The sequence below is a fragment of the Pseudophryne corroboree genome, chromosome 4 (genome assembly GCF_028390025.1).
Source record: "Pseudophryne corroboree isolate aPseCor3 chromosome 4, aPseCor3.hap2, whole genome shotgun sequence".
NCBI classification, from domain to species: Eukaryota; Metazoa; Chordata; class Amphibia; order Anura; family Myobatrachidae; genus Pseudophryne; species Pseudophryne corroboree.
This window is the reverse complement of record NC_086447.1, coordinates 492,704,662-492,720,692: the sequence shown is the minus strand read 5'-3', so window position 1 is coordinate 492,720,692 and position 16,031 is coordinate 492,704,662. Positions and strand designations below refer to the sequence as shown.

Genomic DNA, 16,031 nt, shown 5'->3' with positions numbered 1-16,031 from the left:
GCATAGGACACAATAACTGCTCACATGCATTTGTGGTCGATCCTATTAACAGCAAGTCATCTTGCAGCTTGGAATAAGTACAGCTATATGCCACACTTACAGAACCTCCAGACTCGTTGGATTTTGTTTTCACTCGTGTCTAATAATCAGTGTGATCAGACTGCAAAAGTGTTAAGTTGTGGTGTCGTTTCGGCTGTTCCACTCAGTTGCAACAGCAACTCTCCACCCAGGGCCGGTTCTGGGGCTCTGTGCGCCCCGGGCGGCATTAGGGGGCGTGGCTTCGTACAGGGGGCGTGGTCATTTACTCCCCCTGTACAGACTGAAATGATGTGCGGTGCACGATGACGTCATCGCGCACCGCACAGCAAAGGTCCTCTCCACGAAGGGAAACTAGACGCGTAGGAATGTGGGTAAGGATGTGGCAGAGTTCGAAACACTGAAGGAGTATTCTGATAGGTGTCACAATTCCAGCCTGCCCTCAGATAGCGCAGTCTAGGACAGCTGGGTCGTGACAATGCGCAGCTCGGTCACTTGCTAATAATACACAATTTCTCTGTCACACTAAAGGAAAATAATGGAATCCGTACGTTCCCCATACAAATATAAATTATGGCAGTGGGTCATATACACAGGATTGTAGGACAGTGGGCTAGGCACAGGGTGACTATGCACATCCCCCCCCCCCCCCTTAATCCAGTTTTGCCAACCCCCATATCACTGTATCCCACCACAACGGGCCTGTCACCCTATTAGCCACTGTCCTGGATGGCCACACTCAGAAGCATCTGGCTCCACCCCATCAATGGCGTCCCGTCCTACAGCTCCCAGGGCTCTGTGCAGGAGTGAGGCAACTATAGTTAGTATCCTGTGCAGCTGCGCGGGGTCAGATCGCTGCTGTGTGTGCCTGCTTGGCTGGCGTTTTCTGTTGTACAAGAAGCAGGCAGTCATGGGGGCTGTGAATGCTGAGAAGATGACGTATTCAGGGCTTTAGCAAGTCGCTGGGTGCTAGTGCTGGCGGTTGTCTGGCTCCCCTCTGGCCTGGCTGCGGCGACTGGCAACATTGTTCTGATGTTGCTCTCTTTAAAGAGAAAACCATAAAGCCCTCTCCCGAATCCACCACTGGTAATGAGCCTCACAGGCTCACACGTTCAGAAAAGAACCACGTAGAAAGTGTTAGATTAAATTTAATCCGAGAAATATTTGTAAAGCTTGATTAATAAAATATGAAAAAAAAGGTTATAATTGCAGAATAATTAGAGAAATAACATAAGGATTAAAAAAGTGAGAAATCAATGATTTACTACAGAGTCCTTAAGAACTTCTGTTGTGGGGGCTTTCACAAGCATAAGAGGTATGATGCATTCCCAGCTCATAACTGTTTCCCCAAGGAATGATATTTCTTTTTATGGATACCACTTCTTTTGTTCTTCCCTCAAACAGTTTCTATTTGTCAACGCAGCATGGCCTAAGCTCACTAAGGAACCCCTTTGTTCTTCTAAACAGGGTCATCTTATCAAACTAGCAGGGTTTACATAACCCATAGCATATTGATATGACTAGATCACCCATACAGCAGAAAACATTTGGGATTCATTGATGTGCATCGTCCTTTGGCTTCAAAAGGATTTGTATAGAATTATTGTCCCTGAAGAGCACACAAGGGTTGGGGCTGGGTGACCGGCGGTGGGGATCTCGGCTAGCCACAGGTTCTATTCCCACTCTAATATTAGTGCATTCTCAGAGAAATTTTGACAGAATGTGACTGCAGAGTGTGTTTAAAGAAGAATGTTTGCCAGCTGTGAGAAACAGGTTAAAGAAGCTGCCACCAAAGCAGTTTAACTTCAAACATTCAGTGTAGATGGAGCACACAGCTACCAAGGACACTTACAGGGCTTACAGTAGTCCACCGGCCTGCTAGATTGACATAGCGAATAGTGAATGCAAAGGCAGATTACCCTAATTGTACACAATATAGGGGGTCATTCCGAGTTGTTCGTTCGTTGCCGATTTTCGCAACGGAGCGATTAAGGCAAAAATGTGCATGCGCATGGTACGCAGCGCGCATGCGCTAAGTATTTTAGCTCAAAACTTAGTAGATTTACTCACGTCCGAATGAAGAATTTTCATCGTTGAAGTGATCGGAGTGTGATTGACAGAAAGTGGGTGTTTCTGGGCGGACACTGACCGTTTTCTGGGAGTGTGCGGAAAAACGCAGGCGTGCCAGGATAAAACGCGGGAGTGTCTGGATAAACGGGGGAGTGGCTGGCCGAACGCAGGGCGTGTTTGTGACGTCAAACCAGGAACGAAACGGGCTGAGCTGATGGCAGTGTAGGAGTAAGCTACTCAGAAACTGCTAAGAATTATTTATTCGCAATTCTGCTAATCTTACGTTAGCTATTCTGCTATGCTAAGATACACTCCCAGAGGGCGGCGGCCTAGCGTGTGCAATGCTGCTAAAATCTGCTAACGAGCGAACAACTCGGAATGAGGGCCATAGTGATGTAATGAAGCATCGCATACACAAGGGAGATTCATGTGTTTACATTCTTATTAATTTCAAATACATAGAAAATGGAAGGAAGTTTGGGGATTGCAGATGTATTGTAGACTGCCTGCAGTGAAGACTGCATGCATTAGTGAAGATGCTGTGTTGGGTAGCTCTTGCACTAGCTACTATCCCCCATTGGAGCAATGCACAGATACATTTAATGCTGATCCTAATGCTGTACAGCCTGGTTGGTTATGAATAAAGCAATCATACTTAAAAAATTAGAATTGTATTATTCATCTATGTGGGGTATAAATAGAAACGCTTGTACAAATGTCCTGTATGCTTCTGATGTAGGACCATCACGGTCTGAAACGCGTTAAGCAGGAAAGTTTATCGGTGTGACCCCAGGCGAAAAACGGACATCAGGAGATCCTGTTCCAGGGGCTGAAATTCCGGACTTCACCCCCTCTCCTTCTCCATCTGGTTCCATCTGAGAAGGTGACAGAAGTCCTGTTCTTGTCTGCTGTTTTGCCACGACTGGAGTATTTTATCATGCTGTTGTTTTATTTCCTTTTGTAAGTGCAATTGGTATTAAAGCATGTTATGTTTTTAAGAAGAAAAAAAAATGAGAATTGTAAAGTGATCACCTGTATGTAAAGACAAAGGGGCCCATTTATCAATGATCGCATTTACAATGCAACCTGGGTGTGATATTAGCGCCTAGGATCGCATTGTAGAATGCGAACATATCGGGTGTATGTATCACCCGGTATAGGCAGGGACAGTGGCTCCGAAAAGGAGCCTGTCTCTTCGCTGTGCAGAGTGTGGTGCCGGGGCCACTGCGCATGTACGGTTAGAGTGACCGCTATGCACAGGCGACATTTCCAGCAGAGGGTTCCTGGGGAACCCTGCCGGAACTTCATCCCGCAAAGTGTAGCCTATATGCTACAACAGCGACTGCAATGAAAAGATTGCGGTAGCTGCAGTGCCCAATATCGGGAATGCAAGGTAAATCTGGCAGCGTCGCATCCCCCATAGAAACCTATGAGCGATGCGGCTGCGGACGGCAGTGGAGGGATCGCAGCAGGTATCTGTGATACATCTATTGTACATTGAAGGGATACATAATATTTGCGGCTGTTTTCAGGGACATAGCCGCAAATATTGTTCAATAAATAGGCTCCAAACACTAGCCCAGTTTGATGCTAATGTCCTCCTTGGTAGAACTGTAGATTATGGGGGTCATTCCGAGTTGTTAGCTCGCTAGCTGTTTTTAGCAGCCGTGCAAACGCTATGCCGCCGCCCTCTGGGAGTGTATTTTAGATTAGCAGAAGTGCGTACGAAAGGATCGCAGAGCGACTACAAAAAAAAAAATTGTGCAGTTTCAGAGTAGCTCCAGACCTACTCCTAGCTTGCGATCACTTCAGACTGTTCTGTTCCGGATTTGACATCACAAACACGCCCTGCGTTCGCCCAGCCACGCCTGCGTTTTTCCTGGCACGCCTGCGTTTTTTCGAGCACTCCCTGAAAACGGTCGGTTGACACCCAGAAACGCCCCTTTCCTGTCAGTCACTCTGCGGCTGCCATTGCGGCTGAAAAGCTTTGCTAGACCTTGTGTAAAAATACTTTGCCCGTTGTGAAAGTACGTCGCGCAGTGCTGCATACACATGCGCAGAAGTGCCATTTTTTTGCATCATCGCTGCGCAGCGAACATTTTTAGCTAGCGATCAACTTGGAATGACCCCCAATAACCTGTGGACATAACCTCATAATACATCACTTTAAAGGCTGTTATGGTTGTTTATCTAGTTTGGTGGTGGCAACACTCCCTCTGCTGGCCATTCCTTTATAACTGCACTTCCATGACGCGTTTTCATTTTGCTGCCATTTTGAGTCACTGCCACCAAAGAAGTTTCTCATAATATTATTATTATTATTATTATTATTATTATTATGATTATTATCAATAGTAATGTAGTCTTAATCATGCTATGGTTTCTTCTCCAGGAGCATTTATGTAAAATTTGGAATTTTGCCAATACATGTTACAGTGCCCACGTAATCGCTAATGTAGAAAGCCTTTGGGAATAGTGTCGAGGGGTCAATAGTGTGACGTGGGGAGGTCATAGTGACTTTTCACTTTGGAGAATATTGTGCCCCAAATATGGGTCCTCATTCAGCTTCTCTTGCAGTTTTGCTATTTTAGCAAAACTGCAACTGGCTGCGATCGCATGCAAGGGGCCACCCAGCATGCAAATGGCTGGCAGTGATGCATTCGCGAGTCAAGTGCAATGATTTGTGGATGCACCAGGTTGCAAAGGGCACAGCAACTGCGTGTGATGTCATGTGGCCTCCCCTAACCCGCCCCCATTTTCAACGCCATGCCCGCCCAATGTTGCGTCACTGCCCCACAAACACCTCTGCCTGTCACTCAGACAGAGGCGTTTGTATCAGTAAGATGCGACTGCATCTCCCCGGCCAACGTATATGCAATGCGGGTCCGGCATTTGCACACTGCGGGAGCAGACGGGGAGATGCGATCGCATCTCAGTACCGTCTTATGCTGAATACCCCCCATGCAGAGGCGGAACTACCGCCAGTGCAACAAGTGCGTTGCACTGGGGCCCGCCACTGTCCAGGGGCCCAAAGCATGTAATGAGTCAAACTGACTCATTACATGCCGCTGTGTGCTGCGGGCAATTGCTGCCCGCAGCACACAGCTGCCCGGACAGAGAGGAGAGGAGCGCAGCGGTACGGGGGGGAAGGAGGAGGAGGAGGGAGCCGCAGCAGCGCTTTGCTACTGGTTGAGGTGCTGCTGCTGCTGTCCTGCTGCTTCACTATAGGCTGTCTTCCGAGAACAGCCTATAGTGAAGCAGAGGGACAGCAGCAGCGCCTCCACCAATAACAGCGCTGCTGCAGCTCCCTTCTCCACCTCCCTCCTCCTCTTTCTCTCCTGCCCGGGAATCGTGATCAGAAGCCGCACCGAGGAGCCTGAGCCATTGGAGAGGGTAAGTATAATTCTTTCTGTCTGTCTGTCTGTCTGTCTGTCTGTCTGTCTGTCTGTCTCCTTTCTTTCTTTCTTTCTTTCTTTCTTTCTTTCTTTCCATGTGCAAAAAGGGAGAATCTGCCTGCCGCAATGTGTAAAAAGGGGGAATCTGCCTGACGCAATGTGTAAAAAGGGGGAATCTGCCTGACGCAATGTGTAAAAAGGGGGAATCTGCCTGACGCAATGTGTAAAAATGGGGAATCTGCTTGACGCAATGTGTAAAAAGGGGGAATCTGCCTGACGAGATGTGTAAAAAGGGGGAATCTGCCTGACGAGATGTGTAAAAAGGGGGAATCTGCCTGACGTGATGCGTAAAAAGGGGGAATCTGCCTGACGTGATGTGTAAAAAGGGGGAATCTGTCTGCCGTGATGTGTAAAAAGGGGACATCTGCCTGACGTGATGCGTAAAAAGGGGGAATCTGCCTGACGTGATGTGTAAAAAGGGGGAATCTGTCTGCCGTGATGTGTAAAAAGGGGACACTGTCTGCCGCAATGTGTAAAAAGGGGGAATCTGACTGCCGCAATGTGTAAAAAGGGGGAATCTGCCTGACGCAATGTGTAAAAAGGGGGAATCTGCCTGACGTAATGTGTTAAAAGGGGAACCTGCCTGACGTAATGTGTAAAAAGGGGGAATCTTTGCCGCAATGTGTAAAAAGGGGGAATCTGCCTGACGTGATGTGTAAAAAGGGGGAATCTGTCTGACGTGATGTGTAAAAAGTGGACGCTGTCTGCCGTTATGTGTAAAAAGGGGATGCTGTCTGCCGTTATGTGTAAAAAGTACACGCTGTCTGCCGCTATGTGTAAAAAGGGGGACGCTGTCTGCCGTAATGTGTAAACAGAGGAATCTGTCTGCCGTAAGGTGTAAAAGGGTCTCTACCTGGTGTAGTGGTGCTACTGTGCGGCGTAATTTGAATAATGGAGACTACTGTGCACCGTTTTATGAATTGGTATTATTTTGTGGCCACACCCCTTCCCCACGAAGCCACGCCACTATGTATTTTTGCGCACGCCTACGGCGCGCACTGCCCCTGTTTTGCATGCAGAGGTGGGGCTCCGATGCCATTTCTTGCACACAGTGCTAAAATGTCTAGTTACGGCACTGTTGCTAGGTATCCATTTCTCTGGCCCTGAGCAGGTCCCCCTCACCAGATCCTCTCCAGGGGTGATGGGGTGGACTTGTATGGGATGGGGGGGGGGGGGGCAAAGCATTTTGTCGCACCTGGGCCCACCGCTCGCTAGTTCCGCCACTGCCCCCATGGTCCATTACTTATAATGAAAAACAACAACCATTGGCCCATGGGTTGAGGTGTGTACAATTTAGGCCAAAGGAATAGCTAAAGAACCTTTCGGCACCTCACAACAGTCTCTTTGCTGGCTCAGTTCAGAGGCCCTGGTAGCAAATCTAAACACAACTATTCCTATAGCATTGACCAACATTTTATGCAATTATTAATTGTTTGCTGTTTATACTACCATGAAAATGAACAACACCTGCAGGGGGGTAACTAGCAGCTAGACCACTATCAATGACTTAGCTGATCACTAGCAGCTCATGTGTGCAGCTGGTTTGTCCCTTACATTTTAATGGCAGTGATAAGGCAGGGAAATGTATTTGTGTTTACAGAGAAGGTGAGGAATACTGTGTCCATAAAAATGTATATGGTTAGGGCCTTGTTCAGAGATGGATGCAACGGCCGCGATCATCTGGTCTGCGCACGCGCACTGGCCACAATAAAATTGCGGACCATCGTGGGGTGGCGCCATACACATGCTCGGCGGCATGTGAGTAGATGGTCGCAGATCTTGCTGCGGAAACAAGATCTATGTAAATTTCTGAAAAACCTCCTTATTGCTATGCCTTTTAGTTCTGTCATTAATATTCCAATCCTCAGAATGACTGAATTCTACGCATGCAGAACTCATATGTACACAGCACAAAATCATTTGTTAGTCCCAAGTGTTTAGTCCTTCTTCATTCTAGTCCTCTGTGTGTGCAGGGCTGCTATCAGAAATTGTGGGGCCCGGGACTGACAAAATAGGCAGGGCCCCCCTGGGCAGAGCTGTGGATATTGTGGGTGGACCTAAAACATGGGTGGGACATCAATGGCAATTGGCGCATAAACTTGTTTAAAGAGAATGTCAAAGTTTGGGCTTTGGGGTATGTATTGGGTAAACACTAAAGAAACACCAGAATATATATACGTAATAGATGGGGAAAGCCACACACTCACACATATATACATCCACATTAAAACACGGAAAAAGCACCGGCTGCTCTGACCATGGCAAGGAGGCCTGTATTGGTCAGTGTAGCGAGCAATGCTGGAGAGTGTGAGAGCAGTAAGCATTGGTTTAGGGAGTAGTAACAATGGGTGTACGGAGCAGGATGGATCTGTGTAGGGGACAGGGGGAGTAGGTGTGGGAGGCAATGAGGAAGGGTGTAGGGAGCAGTAACCATCGGTGTAGGGAGCAGTAAGCATCGGTGTAGAGAACAGAAAGGCAGGATATAGGGAGCCGTAATGATAGGGTTAGAGCAGAAAAAAAAAATAAGTATAGGGAGCATGGAAAGGGTGTGTGTATGGAGCAGTGAGTGGAAAGTTGGTGGGGAGCAGAGGCTGAGCTTAGTGTGTGAGCTTTGACATCGCCGGCGGCATTTAAGTGTGTGTATACAGTAGTGTTTAGGCGGGCAGCCATGGAGTCACAGACAGTGCCCGCGGCATTCAAATGTGGGCCCAACCGCCAGCCAATCTAAGCTTGCGCTCCAGCAGCCAATCAGGAGCTGCTACTACGGCTGCTTCTCTGATTGGCTGCTGGCCCGCCAGCTCCGATTGGCTGGTGGCCGGCACTACATTTTAAATGTCGCCAATGCTGTCTGGATCCCCATGGCTTCCGGACTAAGCACTTTGTACACCGCTGCCACCCGGGCCCCATTGTCTGCCCGGGACCAAAAGTACTGAGGGTCCCCCCCTCGATGGTGTGTGTGTTTCGCCTCCTTACCTTACTCTATGTGCTTCTAATCCTTTTGCCCTTTTCTCAGTAAATGTATCTACTTGCTATTGACCTGTATGTTCCACATATCTTATGTATAGCATTTTCTGTGGACAAGGATCCCTTTATGCATACCTCCCAAGTGTCCCAATTTTCGCGGGAAGGTCCCATTTTGTGGGCACCGTCTCACTGTCCCACTCACAGGCCACAGTGAGGGGGGGGGGAGGTTTGGGGGGAAGCAGTTGGGAGCCTCCTGTCACTCACTGCTTTGCTTAACAGAGCAGCGGTGAATGCACACAGCGTCTGTGATTGGAGACAGTGACACTGGGGGCATGCCAGCAGCTCACAGAGTGCTGGTCAGGTCCCCCCCCGTGATGAGATGGGAGGCGTGGCTCACGATAGCGGCCTCCCTGCAAAGCCACGCACTCTTTTTCCAAGGCCACACCCCTTTTTCGGGAGCGCGCCGCTCCGCCGTGCTGGAGTCCCGCTGGCAACATCTTTAATGTTGGGAGGGATGCTTTGTGTGCATTATAGAAGTCGCACAAAGTCTATTTGTCATTTGATGCAAACCAGGGCCGCTGATCACCATTCACATTACAGATAGATTAAGTGATTATACATTCTTATGGCTGTACAAAAAATGAGTTATGTCTTACTACAGATAGTCCTCCTGTCTCTCTGCAGTGGAAGTCAGCTGTGAATGACAGCTGACTCCCTCTACCATTAGACCTGTTTACTGACAATTATAGCTCAGTCATAGTGTTATGTGTTGCACTGTTATTAGCCACCCAGCTGCTTTTCCCATCCCAGCCCTTCTGCATCTGTTTCAGGTTGTCCTGAGAGTCTCTGAAAGGCTGAGTGGTGTATTATCTGTCTATCTATCTATCTATCTATCTATCTATCTAATATAACAGGTATTGATCCACTGCACTCACCACTCCTAGCATGTGGTATGTGACCACATTGTTTAAATAAAATTCACAGAGGCTCTCCACTTGGCATAATAACTTTCCATATTAAATAATGGGGTTTAGTTCATATATTGATCAATACATTTACGTTTGCAGCCACCGTCAGCAGCACTTGTTTTCTGCAAGTGCTTCTCTATCCCTCAGAATTCTAAACATGGCATTCGATATCCCATTAGAATCAAATTTATATACTTCCTGGTTTGTACCTCACTCATACACCTGGTTTTAAAGGTGAGACAGCCACCAAGCACATTAACCATTAACCACATAAAATACCTAGGACAGCACCTGCATATGTATTTGGAGTAAGTCTGCACTCACACAGGTAAGACCATGGTGCAAAACAACATAGGGCATAATTCAGACTTGGTCGCTGCAGCCAGGTCAGTGTGCACACGCCCAGAAGCCGCACTGTGCGTGCGCACACAGTGAGGTGCGACGGCATCTCACTTGTGCGATCGCCTCTGCCTGATTGCAGGCAGTAGTGGCCGGGGGAGTGGGGGGCATGTCGGCGGCGTTGGGACGGCATTGCGGCGGCGTTAGGGGGGCACGGTCCACACAACGGAGGCATGTCTGGACCGCTGCTGGGGCGGGTCGCGGCAGCTGTGTGACGTCACACAGAGCCGCTGCGGCTAAATACATGGCGGGTAACCGTCTGTCTTGTCAGCTATGCTGTGTAGGCAGAGAGCTACTCAGCAGGTGTGCAAGCAATGCTGCCGTTCAATGCTTTCACATGTGAGCGTGGGGTGGGAGCAGGAACCGGCAGAATAAGTCCTTTATTAAATTGGCATAGGAACAACAGCAGTGTGATGTTTCGGTTCACTATGGAACCATTATCCTATGTATGTATATTGTTGTAATATTTCACTTTACAAACGCCAATCCTGTATTGATTCAGAATATCGATACAGGACCTCTGATTGTCCATCCCAAAGCCAGAGCTGTGCTCCTTTTAATGCTGGTTAGGTCACATCTGATGCGACCATGCCAGGCAAGTGGTTAACTATGGATTATGTTATGGTAAATTTGGTATGATCAGCCGATTCCCAGATACATCAGTCTGAAACTGCTATCAGTGATTATAATCATGTCCGCAATCAGGGTTACTAACACAACCTTGCTGCAAGTAGCCCTTGAATTCTCCCTCCACACAGTTATGATTATTCAACATAATTTTCACACAGATAGTAGCTTGCTCTTGGGCACTTAATATGCTTGTGGCTTTACCTCAAAGAATGCAACGACTTGGCTGTATGGCTGTAATTAAGTATTTTAATCCAAGCGCAATTACCCCAATGCTTACAGAATACAAAAAGTTTAAAAAAAACAACCCATTGATATAAAAATAACTTTCAAGAAATAAAAAGGGAATAAAACAGAATTGCGTAAGTACAAATTATGAGTTAAGAAACTGCCGTGAGAGAAGAACACTTTTGAAATAGTTTGGTTTATTTAAGCTTCATCAGGCTCTGCTCAGTAATGTCTCTCTGTCCTTTATCCTACAAAATGGGTGGTCACAGCCCCCATCATCCTTTCTTATTTTAGTGAAGATGTAAACTAGTTTCCTCTGTGTCTCACACACATTCTCTTTTCAGAGGGTCAGATTCCTCAGGCAAGGGGGAAAGGTTGCACCAAGCTTCAAGGAGTTTTCAGACGTTTTCACATAAATTCCTGAGTGAGTATGTTTGGCCATGTTACCAGTATGTCAGGGAATATTGGACACATTGATCTTCAAAAATGTTTATTGACATACAGGATAGGGCTCATAAAAACCTGATTCTCTAGATTTTCAATCTGAGACACTCTGGCTTCAGTGGCCATAAACCTAAATACAGAATTGTGGGATCTGAATGCCCTTAGATCAGTAACCAGTATTTTGTTTGAAAATACAGCCTATGTCAGTATGTGTGATTTCAACCACCCTCAGTTACAACCAGTCATAAAGGGTACTGGTGCTTGGAGATATGCTGACTGTCCATAGCTGACATTTAGACAGATAATAAACTGGGCAGATGGACCAACACACATAACCATTTGCTTATAGGTCACTGATGGGGCATGGCATGGCAAACAGTGACCCTTATATCACAGCCTCTCCTGCCAACCTGTCACCTTTTTCCGAGAGAATCCACCAGCATTACCGTGCTTTGCACCGTGTCGGTGGAGGACTGTAAAATTGTATTGCTGTAGGATTAAACTCCATCCTAGAAGTTTCCGTTATCCAAAGAAATTCTATTCAGCAAGCTCAGGTGATTATGGTTGGTAATGACTTTGAAATCTTGTCCATACAGATATGAATGTATTTTTTGTAGTGACCACACAATTGCTATATACGTTCTCTATTTTATCATAGGCTTTCTCCCGGGAAGGTAGTTTTCCTACTTAGAAAAATGACTGGATTATCTTCCCCCTCTTCATTTACATGGCTGAGCACAACTCCCAGCCCATATTTGGAAGTATCAGTCTGTACTATGAACCTCATTTTGAAAACTGGGACCTGAGCTATGGCAGATTTAAAACCCATTAGGCCCTTTCACAGTTCTCTGTCCAAGAAACTACCTGTGGCAATTTCTTTTTTTTGTTAAATATGTTGGCTCGGGTGCTGTAGTGGGGTACAAGCTTACGCTATTCCCCTTAAATCTCCCAAAAAAGCATTTTAGTCTTAGGAGTAGTCCGCTTAAGAATTGCCTCCACCCTTTCTGATTCTGGATGGAAGGTACCTCTCCCTACTTGGTGTCCCAAGTACTGTCACCTCATTCATGCCAAGTTGGCAATTCACTGGTTTTATAGTCAGACCTGTCCCAGTGATTCAGACTAGCACACGGTTCAAATTCTAAATTGCCCAGGAGGCTGCTCACTCAGTGGGCATGTGCTCCATAACCTTAGCTCCTGCTTCAAAAGATTATTGGGGGAGTTTCCGGTGGGCGACCCTGGGATGGCCACGTTTTTAGTGGAGCTCTCTGTCTACCGCTACTATTACAGCTTTCCAGCATGAACGGCACCGTGTACCCGGGACTTATACTGTACCGGAGGCCAGCGGAGATAGTGGTGGGTAAGAGGTGTCCATCTTCCCGGCTCCCCACCACCTCCTTCCCCGGAATCTCAGCACCGCAGGAGGTGCATGCTGACTGCAGCCGCCATCTTGGATGCGGCCGGGCATCCTCCCCCCTACACCGCTGCCTTCCCTGTTGGTGTCGAGGACATTGATATCTACCGTGACACTTCTCCGGCCATCCTCTCCGTCTCCCCGCTGCCTCCTTTCCCTGGACCCCGGCATAGGCAGAGGTGCATGCTACTTGAGGCCACCATACTGTCCGCGGCCAAGTGCCCCCTACTGCAGCCCCGTTACCAGCTCTCAACACCACTGGCATTGTAGCCGCTGCTGCTGACTGCTCTCGGTGGCACTGGTGCGGTGCTCCCTGGACACTCCCCGGCTTTCTCCTGCCTGCCTCCTCAGTCTCTCAGCACCTGATGAGACGTGCATGACACATGGCTGCCTGCTTGTCTCCCGCCGGGCTCCCTCCACTACAGCCCCATCGCTATCTGCACCTGGACCAACGGCAGCTCCATTACAAACAGGTGTCTGCTAGCCACAGTAGCCCAGTAACAGTCTAGTGGAGGACCTCACTCTCCCCCTGACTCCCCATTGCACCACCTGCACTGGATTCTTGTTGTTCATCTCCAGCAGCCTCCATACTGCTACCTGAGGCGATAGTTGTGTGGGGAATTTGTTGCACAGCCCGTACCTTACTACTGGCAGTTACAAAATCCCCCCTCTCTACCGTGCATCACCCACGGCAACTGCACCGAAATTGTCTGGCCACCCTCTGCCACAATTTATCCTTATCAGTGTGCTGTGGCGCGGGGGGACACATCGTGGGCTGTTCCTCCCCCTCTTCACCTGTTAGGACCGCGGGACTTTATTCAAGGGAGATTGGGACCGCTTCACTTGGTATTGCTTGTTGCTCCCTCTCTCCGCCACTGCCCTGGTTTAGTGGTTGGGGCCCCGGATCAAGTAGTCAAAGTTTAATTTAGTGCCACTCTTCCCTACGTGTAACAATAAGTGTTGTCACAAGCAACATTCAGTGTTGTCCTATCGTGAGCAGCTGAGCTTTACACAAGGACGATATATTGTTTGACTTTGTTCGAGAAAGATAGTCCCTGCTGGGCAGGATTTCTGACTTTGCTGTTCTTTTGTGGGGTGCTACCATCGCCATCTCCCTGATCTCATGGACCCTGAAAGGGGGCCGGGGAGCAGTGACGGCAAAAAACAGAGCTTCGGTTTCGACTCCCTCCAGCCCTCCACCTTCTCCGCCAGGTGACAATTGACAATGTTCTACAGGGTGTAGCTGATCCTTCCAAATACACAACTGCATCTGTGGCAAGAGCACAGGAAATCTCTGACATACTCTCTCCGCTACTAGTCAAGAAACTTGCTGGTTTGAAACACGCCCTTGATTCCACTATGACGCAGCTGAAAGAACATAGCACACGTCTTGACGAAGTCAAACAGCGAGTCTCCAATCTTGAGGACGATCTCACTACTGATCGCTCCATCATCGATACCCACGAACCCTCCATTGCTGCCATGCAAGACAAGCTTGAGGATTTAGAGAATCGTAACCGTAGTAACAATCTTCGCATGATTGGCTTACCAGAGTTGGTTAAACCCAAAGAGCTATTTACCCTGATCTCTACCTGGCTACCAACTGAGCTGGACTGTATGACCGATAGAGAACCGATAGTCATTGAATGGGCCCATTGCATAGGACCTGATAGCCAAGTGGATCGCCGCAGACCCAGATCAGTCATATTTAAATTTCTTAATTGTGTGGATAAAGTCAGGGTGATGGAGGCATTCCGCAAAGCACAAGTGCTCTCCTACCATAGTGACAAATTACTTCTCTTCCAGGATTTCTCTTTCAATGTCGCTATGAGGAGAAGAGAATTCTCACCTGTATGCAAGGTCCTCTTCAACACGGGGATTTGCTTCGCATTGCTCTACCCAGCGAAGCTTCGTGTGCAATAAAATGGAAAGTCTGATTTGTTTGACTCAGTGACTGCCGCAAAGACTTTGTTGATTCTTTACAGAGCTCTTCCTTACCCACTTCTAGGTCCGGGGACTGATGTTACATTCTGATCGCAAGTATCATACCTGTTACACCTCACTTACCGCTTCTATGTATGGTAATATATTGTTACTGATGATCTCTATGTGCTCTTCATATGCTGTTATTGTTTCTTTGTTTGGTTATTTCTTTCTAAGATTATTCAGAGTATATTTCCCTCCCTTTTTTCCTCTTTCCCCTTCCCGTCTCCCCCCTCCCCCCCTCCTTCTCACTGTTCAGAACACTGTTTTTGATTTGTTACAAGCCGTTCAGCCTATGTTCTTGGTTCGTAAAATAATGAAAAATGGACATACTGCACTGTATTGTTTGACAATGTTTATGGTTTTATTACTGTGGCACAGTTTCTTTTTTACCACCTCTAGTCAGGTTTCCCTGCTCGACGGGACATGGAAAACCGTTCACTTAGTTTTATTTCTGATGCTTGTGTCCAACAGGACAAGTATTGGTTAATTCAGAGGTTATCATGACTACTTCTATGACGAAAACATGTATCAAATTCCTTACATGGAACGTTGTAGATCTTAATACGCCGATAAAGCGTAGGAAGTTATTGCAACATCTGATGCGTCTGAAGCCGGATGTGGCGATGTTGCAGCAGACCCATTGGAAAATGGGGGATCCTAATACATTTAGGAATAATTGGATTATTGATTACAAATCGACTTCTTTCACCTAAAAAAAAAAAAGAGGGGTGGTGATTATATTTAATAACTCCCTCAGATATTCTATTATAGATACCCTTGCAGATGAAGAAGGTAGATATTTGTTTGTAAAATTGCAGTTAGAAGGAGAGATTTACACCCTAGCGACCCTATATGCCCCGAATACAGATTATAATATCTTTTTTACAGACATTTATGTTCGCTTGCAGGACTAGGCTGAGGGCAGGCTAATTTTTTGGAGGAGACTTTAATTCTACACTGAATCTGATCTTGGATAGATCTGAAGCTCCTAGTGGGAGAGGTCACTTCTTACTATCCTCATTGAATTTATCTGACTTGTGGCGACATCAACACCCAATCAGTCGGGAATACACTTTTTATTCGCACCCACATAACACTTCCACTAGGATAGACTATTGGTTACTTTCCACTGAATTGCTCTCTAGATTATGTGATTCAAAGGTGGAGAACATAGCTATCTCTGACCACGCCCCCACATGGTTCACTCTCTCCCTAACCACCCCTAAAATGGTCTCTTATAACTGGAGATTTCCCTCTTATTTGTTTTCAGCTCCTGATTTCAAGTCTTATTTGGAAACTAATTTTCTAAATTATGTAGACGATAATATTCAACATATGGATGATCTAAATCTTTTTTGGTCAGCTTCCAAGTCGGTGCTGAGAAGGCCATATTATAGCATACGTTGCGAGTAAGCGAAAGACGCTCACCCGTCGGTTCCAGGA

The 16,031-nt window shown here is 47.1% G+C and overlaps 1 protein-coding gene across 2 annotated transcripts in view; it reads left to right on the top strand.

Moving 5' to 3' along the window:
- Positions 1 to 16,031, top strand: part of CDK19 (cyclin dependent kinase 19) — a 589,804-nt gene that overhangs the window by 135,805 nt on the left and 437,968 nt on the right. The window lies entirely within an intron of this gene.